A 13,517-nucleotide genomic window follows, 5' to 3' on the forward strand; every position below is an offset into this window, starting at 1 on the left:
TACCCTTTTGGTCTTTATGTATTTGTAGAGGCTCTTTGGATTCTCCTTTGCCTGATCTACCAAAACAATCTTGTGTCCCCTTTTTGCCCTCCTGATTTCTCCCGTAATCCTAGTGAAAACAATCCTAGTTTTTTCAACCTCTCCTCAAAGCCAACACCCCTGAGACCAGGCAACATCCTGGTGAACCTTCTTTGCATTCTATCCAAAGCTCTCACATCTTTCCGGTAATGCGGTGACCAGAACTACATGCAATAGTCTGAATGTGGTCTAACCAAGCTTTTATATAGCTGCAACATGTTTTCCCAACTCTTGCACACAACGCCCTGGCTGATGAAGGCAAGCGTTCCACATGCCTTCTTAATCACCTTGGCCACCTGTGTTGCCACTTTTAATGAACTGTGGACTGTACGCCCAGATCCCTCTGTATGTTAATGTTCCTAAGGGTTCTGCCATTTACAGTATAATTCACACCTAAATTTGTTCCTCCAAAATACATTATCGCACATTTGTCCGATTTAAACTCCATCTGTCATTTCTGTGCCCAAATCTCCAATCTATTTATATCCTGCTGTATTCTTTGACAATCCCCAACACTATGAGCAACTCCATCAATCTTTGTGTCACCCACAAACTTACTAATTAGACCCTATTCTGTTCCCTGATTGCACCAACAAACATTGGCCCCTGGTCAAGCAATGACTTGATTTCAAAACTCTCATCCTCGTTTTCAAACTCATCCACGGCCTCGGCTCTCCCCGTCTCTGTAATCACCTTCAAACCCACAACCCTCTGAGATATCTGCCCACTTATTTTATTGATTTATTAGTGTCACAAGTAGACTCACATTAACATGCAATAAAGTTACTGTGAAAATCCTCCAGTCACCACATTCTGGCACCAATTCGGGTCACTGAGGGAGAACTTAGTATGGCCAATTCCCCTAACCAACACATCTTTAGCAGAGATATTTGAATCATCGATAGTCACGGGTGAGGTGTCTGAAGTTTGGAGGGTGGCAAATGTGCCTTTGTTTAAAAAAAGTTGCAGGGAAAAGCCTAGGGACTACAGGCCAGTGAGCCTCACATCTGTGGTAAGTTGTTGGAAGGTATTTTGAGAGACAAGATCTACAGGCATTTAGAGATGCAAATACTGATGAGGGACAGTCAGCTTTGTGAGTGGAAAATCATGTCTCACAAATTTGATTGAGTTTTTTGAAGGGGTAACCAAGAAGGTAGATGGGGGCAGTGCAGTTGATGTTGTCTATATGGACTTTAGCAAGGCCTTTGAGAAGGTACTACATGGTAGGTTGTTGCATAAGATTAAATCTCACGGAATACAGAGTGAAGTATCTAAACGGAAACAAAATTGGCTTCTTGACAGAATGTGAAAATGTGGAAATGCCAGCGTTGGACTGGGGTAAGCACTGGTGATTCACCTGAGGAAGAAGCTTGAGACTCTGAAAGCTGGTGCTGTCAACTAAACCTATTGGACTTTAACCTGGTGTTGTGAGACTTCTTACTATTCTTGACAGAAGTCAAAGGGTGGTTGTAGCGAGTTGTTTTTCAAACTGTGACCAGTGGTGTGCCTCAGGGATCAGTGCCGGGTCCACTGTTATTTGTCATTTATATTAATGATTTGGATGAGGCCTGTGACCAGTGGTGTGCCTCAGGGATCAGTGCCGGGTCCACTGTTATTTGTCATTTATATTAATGATTTGGATGAGAATATAGGAGGCATGGTTAGTAAGTTTGCAGATGACACCAAGATTGATGGCATAGTGGACAGTGAAGAAAGTTATTTCCGATTACAATGGGATTCTGATCAATTAGGCCAGTGGGCTGACGAATGGCAGATGGAGTTTGATTTAGATAAATGCCAGGTGATACATTTTTGTAGATTAAACCAGGCGGAACTTACTCAGTTGATGGTAGGGTATTGGGGAGAGTTATAGGACAAAGAGATCCAGGGGTACATGTTCATAGCTTCTTGAAAGTGGAGTCACAGTTGGACAAAGTGGTGAAGAAGACATTCTGTATGCTTGGTTTCATAGGTCAGAACATTGAATACAGGAGTTGGGACATCTTGTTGAAGTTGTACAAGACATTGGTAAGGCTACACTTGGAGTATTGTGTACAGCTCTGGTCACCCTATTATAGAAAGGGTATTATTAAACTAGAAAGAGTGCAGAAAAGATTTACTAGGATGCTACTGTGATTTGATGGTTTGAGTTATAAAGAGAGGCCGGATAGACTGGGACTTCTTTCTCTGGAGCGTTGAAAACCGAGGGCTGATCTTACAGAGGTCTATAAAATAATGAGGGGCATAGATCAACAAGATAGTCAATCTCTTTTCCCAAAGGTAGGGGAGTCTAAAACCATAGGGTGTTACCTTAAGGGAGAGGTACAAAAGTGTCCAGAAGGGCAATTTTTTTTCACACAGAGGGTAGTGAGCATCTGGAACAAGCTGCCAGAGGTAGTAGTAGAGGCAGGTATAATTTTGTCTTTTAAAAAGCTTTTAAGCAATTACATGGGTAAAGATGGTTATAGAGAGTTTAAAAAAAAAGCGTGGCATGGACGAATTGGGCCGAAGGGCCTGTTTCCATGTTGCAAACCTTGATGATTCTAGATTTATTTTGTAGCACGAGCTTTCAGGGTGCTGCTGCTTCATCAGATGATGAAGGGATAACGCTCTGAAAGCTTGTGCTACCAAATGTATCTGTTGGACTTTAACCTGGTGTTGTGAGACTACTTACTGCTCCTTAAGAGTGTCAGCATCATATTTTGTTTCATAATACTTACTTGAGGTGCCTTGGCACACTTCATGACATTAAAGGTGCCACATAAATGCAGGTTGTTGTGTTTTCACATGCGTGAAGAAGCAAAACACAAGGATTTGTTTCAATTAATGGAAAGAGGTGGAAAAAAGGTTGGTTTTCTTGATTTAAATAAAGAACCCCTTTATTTTTAATTTTCTTGGTCAGTACTATCTTCTCCGGTTCCAATCCTCACAACAATTTTCTGTCTTCATACAAACCAGCTGTCTTAAATTTACAAACAGGAGCCATTTGTTACTTAGTAACACCTGACACCACGTTTTATTTGCCAAGCACTCTGATAAAACTGGGATAATACATTAAAGGAGAAAAAAAACAATCGTTTGTGTATTTTTATCAAATCTCAGCCTCTCTTTCTCTACCGTCTTGCTATAACTTCTACTCTACAGCTTAACCTCAGGTTATCTACCTTCAGGTATTCAGGGAGTGTGGCTGTTTGCTCCACCTCTTTTTTTCAAAAAATAATCATAAACTTCATTTCTACACTTTTCCCTTAACAGTCAAGAAACTTGTTTGAATGATTTGTGTTTAAAAAGAAGAATTTTTACCACTGTGATCGTGTAACAAAGTACACTAATTAATTTCCAGTGTAATCCGAGAACAGCCAAATGAAGCTTCGGTAATGGAGTACAGTCTGAACAAAGTGGTTGATGTTTCTGACGGTACCTGGAGTCATGTGATTTCAGTTCCATTCCAGCCTTAAAGGAATAGGAAGTGTTCTGACTTCTGTTTCCTTAGTCAACGACATGTCATAGACGTCTGCAATTGTAGTGGGGGAAGAGTGTGGGAGAAAGAAAGAAACAGAGAAAGAAAGAAAGAAGTTGAAAAACCTGTTTGGCAAGGTGCTTATATTAAAAGAGGCTATTATACAGAAAGCAAATCTTTGGGTGGAGCACTCACACTGAGGGAGGACATATTTAACTTGTTGGGGACGCTGGTAAGACACTTGCATTGACTTTTTTTTTACATAAAAGATTACTTGGATAGCCAGGTTGTTGGAATGTAAATTGCTGAGTGGGGAGTGATAAAGTGTTTATGACTTTTATTTTAGTAAAATCTGTTGCTGTACGTGCCCGATTTTAGTACCTTGGACGGCTAACTTTCATCTGGTTAATTACGAGTTTTAGAAACCAACTATTTACTGTGTCTATAGTATATTTGACTGGCATGCGGTAGAGTGGCTCTGATGAGGATATCTGCGACTGGTGGGTTTTATTCAGTTTAGTAAATGGTTTCTGTTTCTAAATCAGCTTTCTAAGTCATTGAAAGAAACCTTTTATGTTCTAATAATTAACTAATTAAAAGGTTACCTGCCCGCCGATTGTATCTAAGAGTAAGTTGGCCAAAGGGCTCGCACACTGTGATGGGTTGTTCGTTTAAATGCGTGTTCCTTATTTGAAGTTTACCGATTTGATATTGTATTGAAAGTACTTTATTGGCTTTGAACGTGGGAGTTATGTTCAAAACACCTGCCTGGTGCTATCCTCTTTGAGTCCAAAGCTAGTCTCTGTCGCTACTACTTTCCACAATTCCAAAGTGCAGTGAAGCTTTGTACTACAACTTGACGCTGTTTAATGATTTGAGTCGAACTCGATAATGACCTTCTTGCTCAATGAATTTGGATCGATAGAATACATATGTGCTGGAGATGATTCCACTGAACGCAAAATAACATATCTTGAGGACGAGACATCAAACCTCGGAGGAGTTGACAAGACACCAGATTTTGGCTTGAGAAGGTTGTCATGGATGAGTGCTGGTGAGGGAAGTTTAATCCGAGTGGGAAGCCACTTACCAACAGTGGAACAAGAAAGAAAAAAGGGGTGTTTTTATTTATTATTGTCATATGTATTGTTACACTGCAGCAGCATCATTTCTTGCGCACTATACGCATACTGTTCATAGAGAAGGAAAGGAAAGAGTGCAGAATGTAATATTACAGTCACAGCTAGGATGTGGAGAACAATCAACTTAATGCAAGGTAGGTCCATTCAAACCTATGGTAGCAAGGAAGAAGCTGTTCTTGAGTCGGTTGGTACACGTCCTCAAACTTTATCTTTTTCTCGACGGAAGAAGGTGGAAGAGAGTATGTCAGGAGTTCTTGGGTGCTTAATTATGCTGACTGCTTTTCGAGGCAGTGGGAAGAGTAGACAGTGTCGATGGGTGGGAGGCTGGTTTGACTGAGGGACATGGCTTTGTTAATGAATCTTTGTAGTCTCTTGGGCAGAGCAGGAGCCATACCAAGCTGTGATACAACCAGAGAGAATGCTTTCTATAGCACGTCTGTAAAAGTTGGTGAAAGCTGCAGTGGTTGTACCAAATTTCCTTAATCTTCTAAGAAAGTTGAGATGTTGGTGGGCTTTCTTAACGATAGTTTTGTTGATGACCTGGACACCTAAAAAGTTGAAGCTCCCGTCCATTTCTACTTTTTCTCCATTGATGTAGACGGGCATATCCTCCACTACCTTCCTGAATTTAATGCCTGTGTCCTTTGTTTTGTTGATATTGAGGGAGATATTGTTGCTGCTGCACCAGTTCAGCAGATTCTCCAGCTCTTTCCTGTACTCCATCTTGTGGTTGTTTGGGATCCGACCTGTAACGGTGATGTCGTCAGCAAAATTGAAAATTGAGTTAGAGGGGAATTTGGCCACACAGTCATAGATGTATAAGGAGCTTAGTAAAGGTTTGAGGGGACTGCCTTGTGGGGTGCTGGTGTTGAGGATGATCATGGCAGAAGTGTTATTGCCTATCCTTACTGATTGCGGTATGTGGTTAGGAAGTTCAGGATCCAGTCGCAGAGGGAGGAGCTGAGGCCCAGGCCATTGAATTTGAAGATGAGTTTTATAGGAATAGTGGTGTTGAAGACATAATAATGGTGTTATCTCGGTGTTCCAGAGTTGAGAGCACAGCCAGGTAGATGGCATCTGCTGTGGATCTGTTGCAACAGTAGACGAACTGTAGTGGATCTAGGTGACCTGGTAAGGCAGGGGTATGTGGGGGGAAAAAAAAACCAGAGTCATACTGGCATGGATGAGAATTTAAGTGTTAAATGAGGTAAAGTGGATTTAGAAGTGAAGACTTTTTAAATCTTGATATATGGAAAGTTTAAGGAGTTGCTGTAGGTCACCTGGAGTAGAGTGTGATGAGCAAGTGACAGTTAATATGGGTATGATTTTGAGTAGTGAAGTTAAGAAAATTAGTTGTGAATTTCTACAAGCTGCTATTTATAATGTTGAAGCAATCCTTTGTCCATAGACACGCAGCCAGCTTCCAATATCACTGAAGATTTGGCCAAAATGGATTTTGGGGTGAACTTCAGAGGGCAAAGTGTGAAGATAAGCTAGCTAAACATGCATTTACTGCATTGAGACAAGTAAAGTGTGCAACGATAGTCCAACAGAGGAGAATCAGGGGAGGATGGCTCATCTGACTCTGCCAAATGTCAAGGAGGACAGTGTTCTGGTTAGGAGCCGATACATGAATTGAGGTCAGGCCTTGTGTTTACTGCCACTCCACCAGCACCAGTCTTTTATGCACATTACCATCCTTCAACCCTCAAGTCTGTCATTTAAAGTTTGAATTGTTTATCGTTTTCCCCCTCATGTTGACGTCCATTCTTTCCCTTAAGTCTGCATTTCATCTCAGTGTAAAATTTATCTCCTGTGGCCGCCCCTTGCTTAGTGCCTCCTGATGCCTCGCGATTCCCAGAAATATCCTACCCACAAGCTTGACCATCGCTAACCCCAACCTCCCCTACCCTTTTTATCCATATTTCATCCCACTGTTGCAACCACCAACTCTTCCTCATATCTCCCATAAAGCTTCATGTTTAAATTGCCAATTTTCTTATTTTTGGACTATCACAAGTCATAATACCTCTCTAATTTAAGATTTTGCTCATCTGTCTTTAATGCCCTCTGTTCAAGCAAATGTTGTGATAGTTCTCACATGTCTAATCCTATCCCTTGTCTGATCTTTGCCCTGACAATTTTTTATGCAATATTTCTGTCAATCTGTTTCTTCCAGGCATTTTCAGTTTGGCATTTGGGAACCTTAATTTGACAATTCATCAGCTTAACTGTGCTGCTGCCATGGGAACCTGGCATGGTAAATATGGTAGTGCGCTCATGACCGAAACACAGACTGCAGACCATCAATGTGAAGGCCTGCTGGTCTCACCCACATCCTGAGAGTAAATATGCTAAAAACCTTGCCCAGACTGCAGGACAGAACTTTAGGGCTGCAGCGTTGCTGGAAGTGCCAGAAAGGAAGTTAATCTAAGTTCCTGCCTGTCAGTTCAAAGATCCATGCAGGAAATCATGCGACATTGGTCAAAGACGGCTGGAATTGCTCCAACTATGATTAACTTGTTCATTGTAATTTTAAAAATTCATTCATGGGATAGGAATTATAAACTGTTGGAATGCTGCATTTAACAACATTTGGAAGTTGTCTTGTCTGTGATCTCAAGTCAGTGCTTTTCAACCTTCAACATGTCATGGCGTATCTCCTATACTATTGGTGGGGTGGGTGGAGGGGCAGCGGGGGGAGGAAAACTTTTGAAGCACACTACATACTTCCCCTGGACTGTCCTCCAGCAACATACTTTTGTCGGGCAGTTTTCAGCCTGATTGCATCATCAGAGAATGGTGACATGGGTACAAATTGGGAAACGTGGGTTACCATGTTCTACTGTACTTGTGTGAATGCCAAAGATCTGATTTCAGCCATAATAATGCTGAGCACTGATAGCTTCAATTCTGGCTATCACAAAATCTGGGCTATTGACTTGGAAAATGTGAACAATATAGGTATAAGCTGCTAAAGGGCTTATGTTCTTATGTTCTTAATTCCCTTAAAGATACAGTTTACAAAAATCCTGCATGAACTGGATAAGCTAATGAAATGGTCACTAACATTAACTTTGACTGTTTCTCTCCACAGATGCTGCCTGGTTGAGTTTTTCCAACCCTTTATTTCTTGTCAGATTTCCAGCATCCGCAGTATTTGCTTTAGTAATGTTTTGAATACTATTACTTCAGTTAGAAAAATGAAGTGTGAGGAAAAAAGTGGTAACATCGTTCATGAAGAAAGAAGAGAGCTGAAATGCTGGGACTGTCTCAGCATAATGCCTACATACAAGATTAGCATTAATTAAACATAACTAAAGATACAAGTTATTGACATGCTTTCAGTATTGTGATTTTTGGAACAATATACCTGTCAGTTATTTCTCCTGGGTTTTTGCACCCATTTTCTGTGCAGGTGCATGGGATTCCAAGTCCTGTTTGTCATGCACCTGAAAGTGGAGGGTGAACCCATGAACTTCAAACCGTGGGGCGGCACAGTGGTTAGCACTGCTGCTTCACATCTTCAGGGGCACGGGTTTGACTCTGGCCTTGGTCACTGTTTAGTGTGGAGTTTGCATGTTAGAACATAGAACACTACAGCGCAGAACAGGCCCTTCAGCCCACGATGTTGCGCCGACCAGTTAAAAAACAATGACCCACTAACCTAAACCAATCCCTTTTCGTCCATAAACCTATCCACGGATCTCTTAAACGCCCCCAAACTAGGCGCATTTACAACCGCAGCAGGCAGGGCATTCCAATCCCTCACCACCCTCTGGGTAAAGAACCTACCCCTGACATCAGTCCTATAACTACCCCCCCTTAATTTAAAGCCATGCCCCCTCGTGCTAGCTTTCTCCATCCGAGGAAAAAGGCTATCACTGTCCACCCTATCTAAACCTCTAATCATCTTATATGTTTCAATAAGATCCCCTCTTAGCTGCCTTCTTTCCAGCGAAAACAACCCCAAATCCCTCAGTCTCTCCTCATAGGACCTCCCCTCCATACCAGGCAACATCCTGGTAAACCTCCTCTGCACCCTCTCCAATGCCTCCACATCCTTCCTGTAATGTGGGGACCAGAACTGCACAAAGTGCGGCTGCACCAGAGTTGTGTACAGTTGCAACATGACGCTGCGACTCCTAAATTCAATCCCCCTACCAATAAACGCCAAGACACCGTATGCCTTCTTAACAACCCTATCTACTTGATTCCCAACTTTCAGGGATCTATGTACACGTACACCTAGATCCCTCTGTTCATCAACACTATTCAAAGTCCTCCCGTTAGCCCTATACTCAACACATCTGTTATTCCTACCAAAGTGAATTACCTCACATTAAATTCTCCGCATTAAACTCCATCCGCCACCTCTCGGCCCAGCTCTGCAACCTGTCCAAGTCTTCCTGCAAACTATGACACCCTTCCTCACAATCTACCACCTCCGACTTTGGTGTCATCAGCAAATTTACTAATCCACCCAACTATACCCTCATCCAGACCATTAATAAAAATTACAAACAGCAGTGGCCCCAAAACAGATCCCTGAGGCACACCACTCGTAACCAAACTCCATGACGAATATTTACCATCAACCACCACCCTCTGTCTCCTATCTGCTAGCCAATTCCTGATCCAATTTCCTAGATTACCCTCAATCCAATATATCTGCATTTTCTGCAAAAGCCTACCATGGTGAACCTTATCAAACGCCTTACTAAAATCCATATATACCACATCAACTGCCTTACCCCCATCCACCTCTTTGGTCACCTTCTCAAAAAACTCAATAAGGTTAGTAAGGCACGACCTACCCGCTACAAAATCATGCTGACTATCTCCAATCAATTCATTACTCTCCAAATAACTATAAATCCTATCCCTAATAATTTTTTCTAAAACCTTGCCCACAACAGAAGTGAGACTCACCAGTCTATAATTCCCGGGGAAGTCTCTGTTCCCCTTCTTAAACAATGGGACAACATTCGCTAACCTCCAATCTTCCGGTACTATACCAGAGGCCAATGACGACCTGAAGATCAGAGCCAGAGGCTCTGCAATCACTTCTCTTGCCTCCCAGAGAATCCTAGGGTAAATCCCATCCGGACCAGGGGACTTATCTATTTTCAAACCCTCAAGAATATCCAGCACATCCTCCTTATTAACTGTAATACTGTCTATCCTACTCCCCTGCAACCCAGTGTCCTCCTCAGCTATATTCTTGTCCCCCTGCGTGAACACCGAAGAGAAATATTGGTTCAATGCCTCTCCAATCTCTTCCGGTTCCACACATAACTTCCCTCTGCTGTCTATAACTGGCCCTAATCTTGCCCTAACCAACCTTCTGTTCTTGACATACCTATAGAACGCCTTAGGATTCTCCTTAATCCTATCAGCCAAAGTCTTCTCATGTCCTCTTTTAGCCCTTCTTAACTCACTCTTCAACTCCCTCCTAGCCAATCTAAAGTTTTCTAGTGCACTACCCGAGCCCTCAAGTCTCATCCGAACATAAGCCTCCTTTTTATTTTTAACCAACGAATCAACTTTTTTAGTGCAACATGGTTCCCTAGCCCTACCAATTCCTCCTTGCCTGACAGGGATATACCTATCACGGACTCGCAGTAGCTGCTCCTTGAAAAAACTCCACATTTCGGACGTTCCTAGTCCAACCTATGCTTCCTAGTTCTCTCCTAATGGCCTCATAATTACCCTTCCCCCAGCTAAAACTACTGGCCTGAGGTTCATGCCTATCCCTTTCCATCACTAAGGTGAACATAACCGAATTGTGGTCACTATCACCAAAATGCACACCAACTTCCAAGTCTAGCACCTGGTCTGGCTCATTTCCCAGCACCAAATCCAATATAGCCTCACCTCTAGTTGGCCTATCTACATACTGACTCAAAAAACCCTCCTGCACGCTTTGTACAAAAACTGACCCCTCTAACGAGCTAGAGCTATAGCAATTCCAATCAATATTAGTAAAGTTAAAGTCCCCCATAACAATTACCCTATTACTTTCACTCCTAACCAGGATCGTCTCCGCAATCCTTTCCTCAACCTCTCTAGAACTTTTAGGAGGTCTATAAAAGACTCCCAACAGGGTGTTCTCCTCCTACCTGTGTTGATTTCCTCCAGGTGCTCCGGTTTCCTCCCACAGTCCTTAAGGATGTGCAGGTTGGGTGGATTGGCCATGTTAATTGCCCCTTAGTGTCCTAAGATGTGTAGGTTAGGTGGATTAGCCATGGGAAGTGTCTGAGGTTGTGGGGATAGAGTGAGGTGGAAGGCCTTGGTAAGATACCTTGTAAGAGTGTCAGTGCAGACTCGATGGCTTCCTTCTGCCATGTTGGGATTCTATTCGCAGAAATAAACCTTGTGCATTTCCCCCAGCTCCACTCTTGTTTTATTCACCCTTGGCTTTTCTAATCTTTTGCTTCTCAATCTATTGTTGTTGTGTGCTTGATTTCCTTAACATACCTAGATTTCAAGTATGTGGTACTAAAAAAAAAATTGAATTTCTCAATTCAAGTTGGTCTCCTTGTATCATTTGAGGGCTGCAAATTTTCTTATAACTGTTAAGTTAATGAAAGTGAAATTTTCCTGCTCTGATTTGTCACCTTACCTGAATACTGATGTAACAGAAGCCTTCCTACAGTTCATTCGAACAATTCCAGTTTTCAGTGGACTATTAGATGTAGAAAAGCAAGATAGCTGAATGTGTAAACATCCCTGTCTGTCAGAACTCGCTTCACCGTGTTTGAATTGATGTGGTATTTTAAATATATGTTTGTAAATTCCAGAAATGCTCTGAATATTGGTGAGCAAGAGATACAACTGACTGATGATCTAATATTAATTGTGACGTGGCTCAGGGTAAGGCAGGACTGATTTGTACATTCTTGGTTACCAAGTTTTTGTTACTTGCCAGTCAGTAAGCATAGGCAACAACACCTCTTCCACGATCATCCTCAATACCAGTGCCCCACAAGGCTGTGCTCTCAGCCCCCGACTATACTCCTTATACGCCTAATAACTGTGTGGCCAAATCCCCCTCCAACTTGATTTTTCAAGTTTGCCGACAGCACCACCATAGTGGGTCAGACCTCAAACAATGACAAGCGAGAGTATAGGAAGGTGATGGAGAATCTGGTGAACTGATGAGGTAACAATAATCCCTCCTTTGATGTCAACAAAAGGAAGGGGATTGTCATTGACTTCAGGAAACGTAAAGAAGAACATGACCCTATCTACATCAATGGGGATGAAGTAGAAAGGGTCAAGAGCTTCAAGTTTTTAAGTGTCCAGATCACCAATAATCTGTTCTGGTCTCCCCATAGTGACACTTCTACTTTCTTAGAAGACTAAGGAACTTTGGCACATCAGCTATGACTCTGACCAACTTTTACAGATGCAGCATGGAAAGCATTCTTTCTGGTTGTATCACAGGTTGGTATGGCTCCTGCTCTGTTCAAGACCACAAGGAACTACAAAAGTTTGTGAATAGAGCCCAATCCATCACGCAAACCAGCCTCCCATCCATTGACTCTGTTTACACTTCCCACTGCCTTAGCAAAGCAGCCAACAAAATTAAGGGCCCTACGCATACTGGACATTCTCTCTTCCACCTTCCATTGGGAAAGAGATACAAAAGTCCGAGGCCACATATCAATCGACTCAAGGACAGCTTCTTCCCTACTGCCATCAAACGTTTGAATGGATTTGCCTTGCGTTAATTTGATCTTTCTCTACACCCTGGCTATGACTGTAACAGTACATTCTGCACTCTCTCGTTTCCTTCTCTATGAACAGTATGAGTTGTTGGTATTGCACGTAAGAACCAATACTTTTCATTCAGTATTAATACATGTGACAATAAATGAAATCAAATCTAAGGGCAGGAATGCCAACTTTGCAGCATTAAGGATAACGTCTAACCAAAATTAGATGACCCGATTATCTAATAAAAGTTCACATATGCCACTAGATTTTCCAAACTTTATTTGCAAACATAATAAAATTTAAGTTATTGAGAACAAATCAATAGGAAAATCAATCCAAGCCAAGTTGGTTGGAAACTGTTCAGTAAAGGCTTGCATTTCTTTTGTCCATCCTGTTAGTGAGGTTTTTGAGATAGCTGGATACCATCAGAAGTTTCAGACAATATAACACACATTAAGACAGTGTCTCAGTTTGAAGACATAACTTCATTTTGACCAATGGCTGTGAGGGGAAACCATCAAAGGGATGGAGCAACGAGCCCTCCCCAAAGAATTCTGGTGTAGACAATTCAAATCAGATTGATTTATAGAACTTCTTTGCAATTACCCCTGCCTTTAAAACACATGCTAACATTTTCAATCTATTAATTTCTGTGATTTTAAATCATAATCACTTCTCCACATAGCACTGCAATGAAGTTACTGTGAAAATCCCCACTATGCCACACTCCAGCACCTGGTCGTGCGCACTGAGGTAGAATTTAGCATGGCCAATACACTTAACCAGCATGTCTTTCAGACTGTGGGAGGAAACTGGAACCCCTGGAGGAAACACACTGGGAGAACTTGCAGACTCTGCACAGACAGTGGCTCCAGCTGGGAATTGAACCTGGGGCCCTGGTGCTGTGAGGCAGCAGTGCTAGCTACTGTGTTATGCGGTGCTGAGGGAATGCTGCACTGCATAGTAAAATTTTCCCTTGGTGTACCCGAACAGGCGCTGGAGTGTAGCATCTAGGGGATTTTCACAATTTCATCGCAATATTAGTGTAGAGAAGTGATTATGATTTAAAAACGCATGCTAATATTTGGAGTATATTAATGTATTTTGAAGAATCG

The 13,517-nt window shown here is 42.1% G+C and overlaps 1 protein-coding gene across 1 annotated transcript in view; it reads left to right on the forward strand.

Annotated features, from left to right (window-relative positions):
• Window positions 1–3,613: 3,613 nt before the first annotated feature.
• atp8b1 (ATPase phospholipid transporting 8B1) overlaps window positions 3,614–13,517 on the forward strand; it is a 160,069-nt gene continuing 150,165 nt past the window's right edge. The window contains exon 1 of the mRNA XM_080182142.1: window positions 3,614–3,770. The gene's annotated coding sequence lies outside the window, so the exon portion shown is untranslated. The remainder of the gene's footprint in view (window positions 3,771–13,517) is intronic.

The sequence above is a fragment of the Carcharhinus amblyrhynchos genome, chromosome 1 (assembly GCF_965287045.1).
Source record: "Carcharhinus amblyrhynchos chromosome 1, sCarAmb.v2.hapA, whole genome shotgun sequence".
NCBI classification, from domain to species: Eukaryota; Metazoa; Chordata; class Chondrichthyes; order Carcharhiniformes; family Carcharhinidae; genus Carcharhinus; species Carcharhinus amblyrhynchos.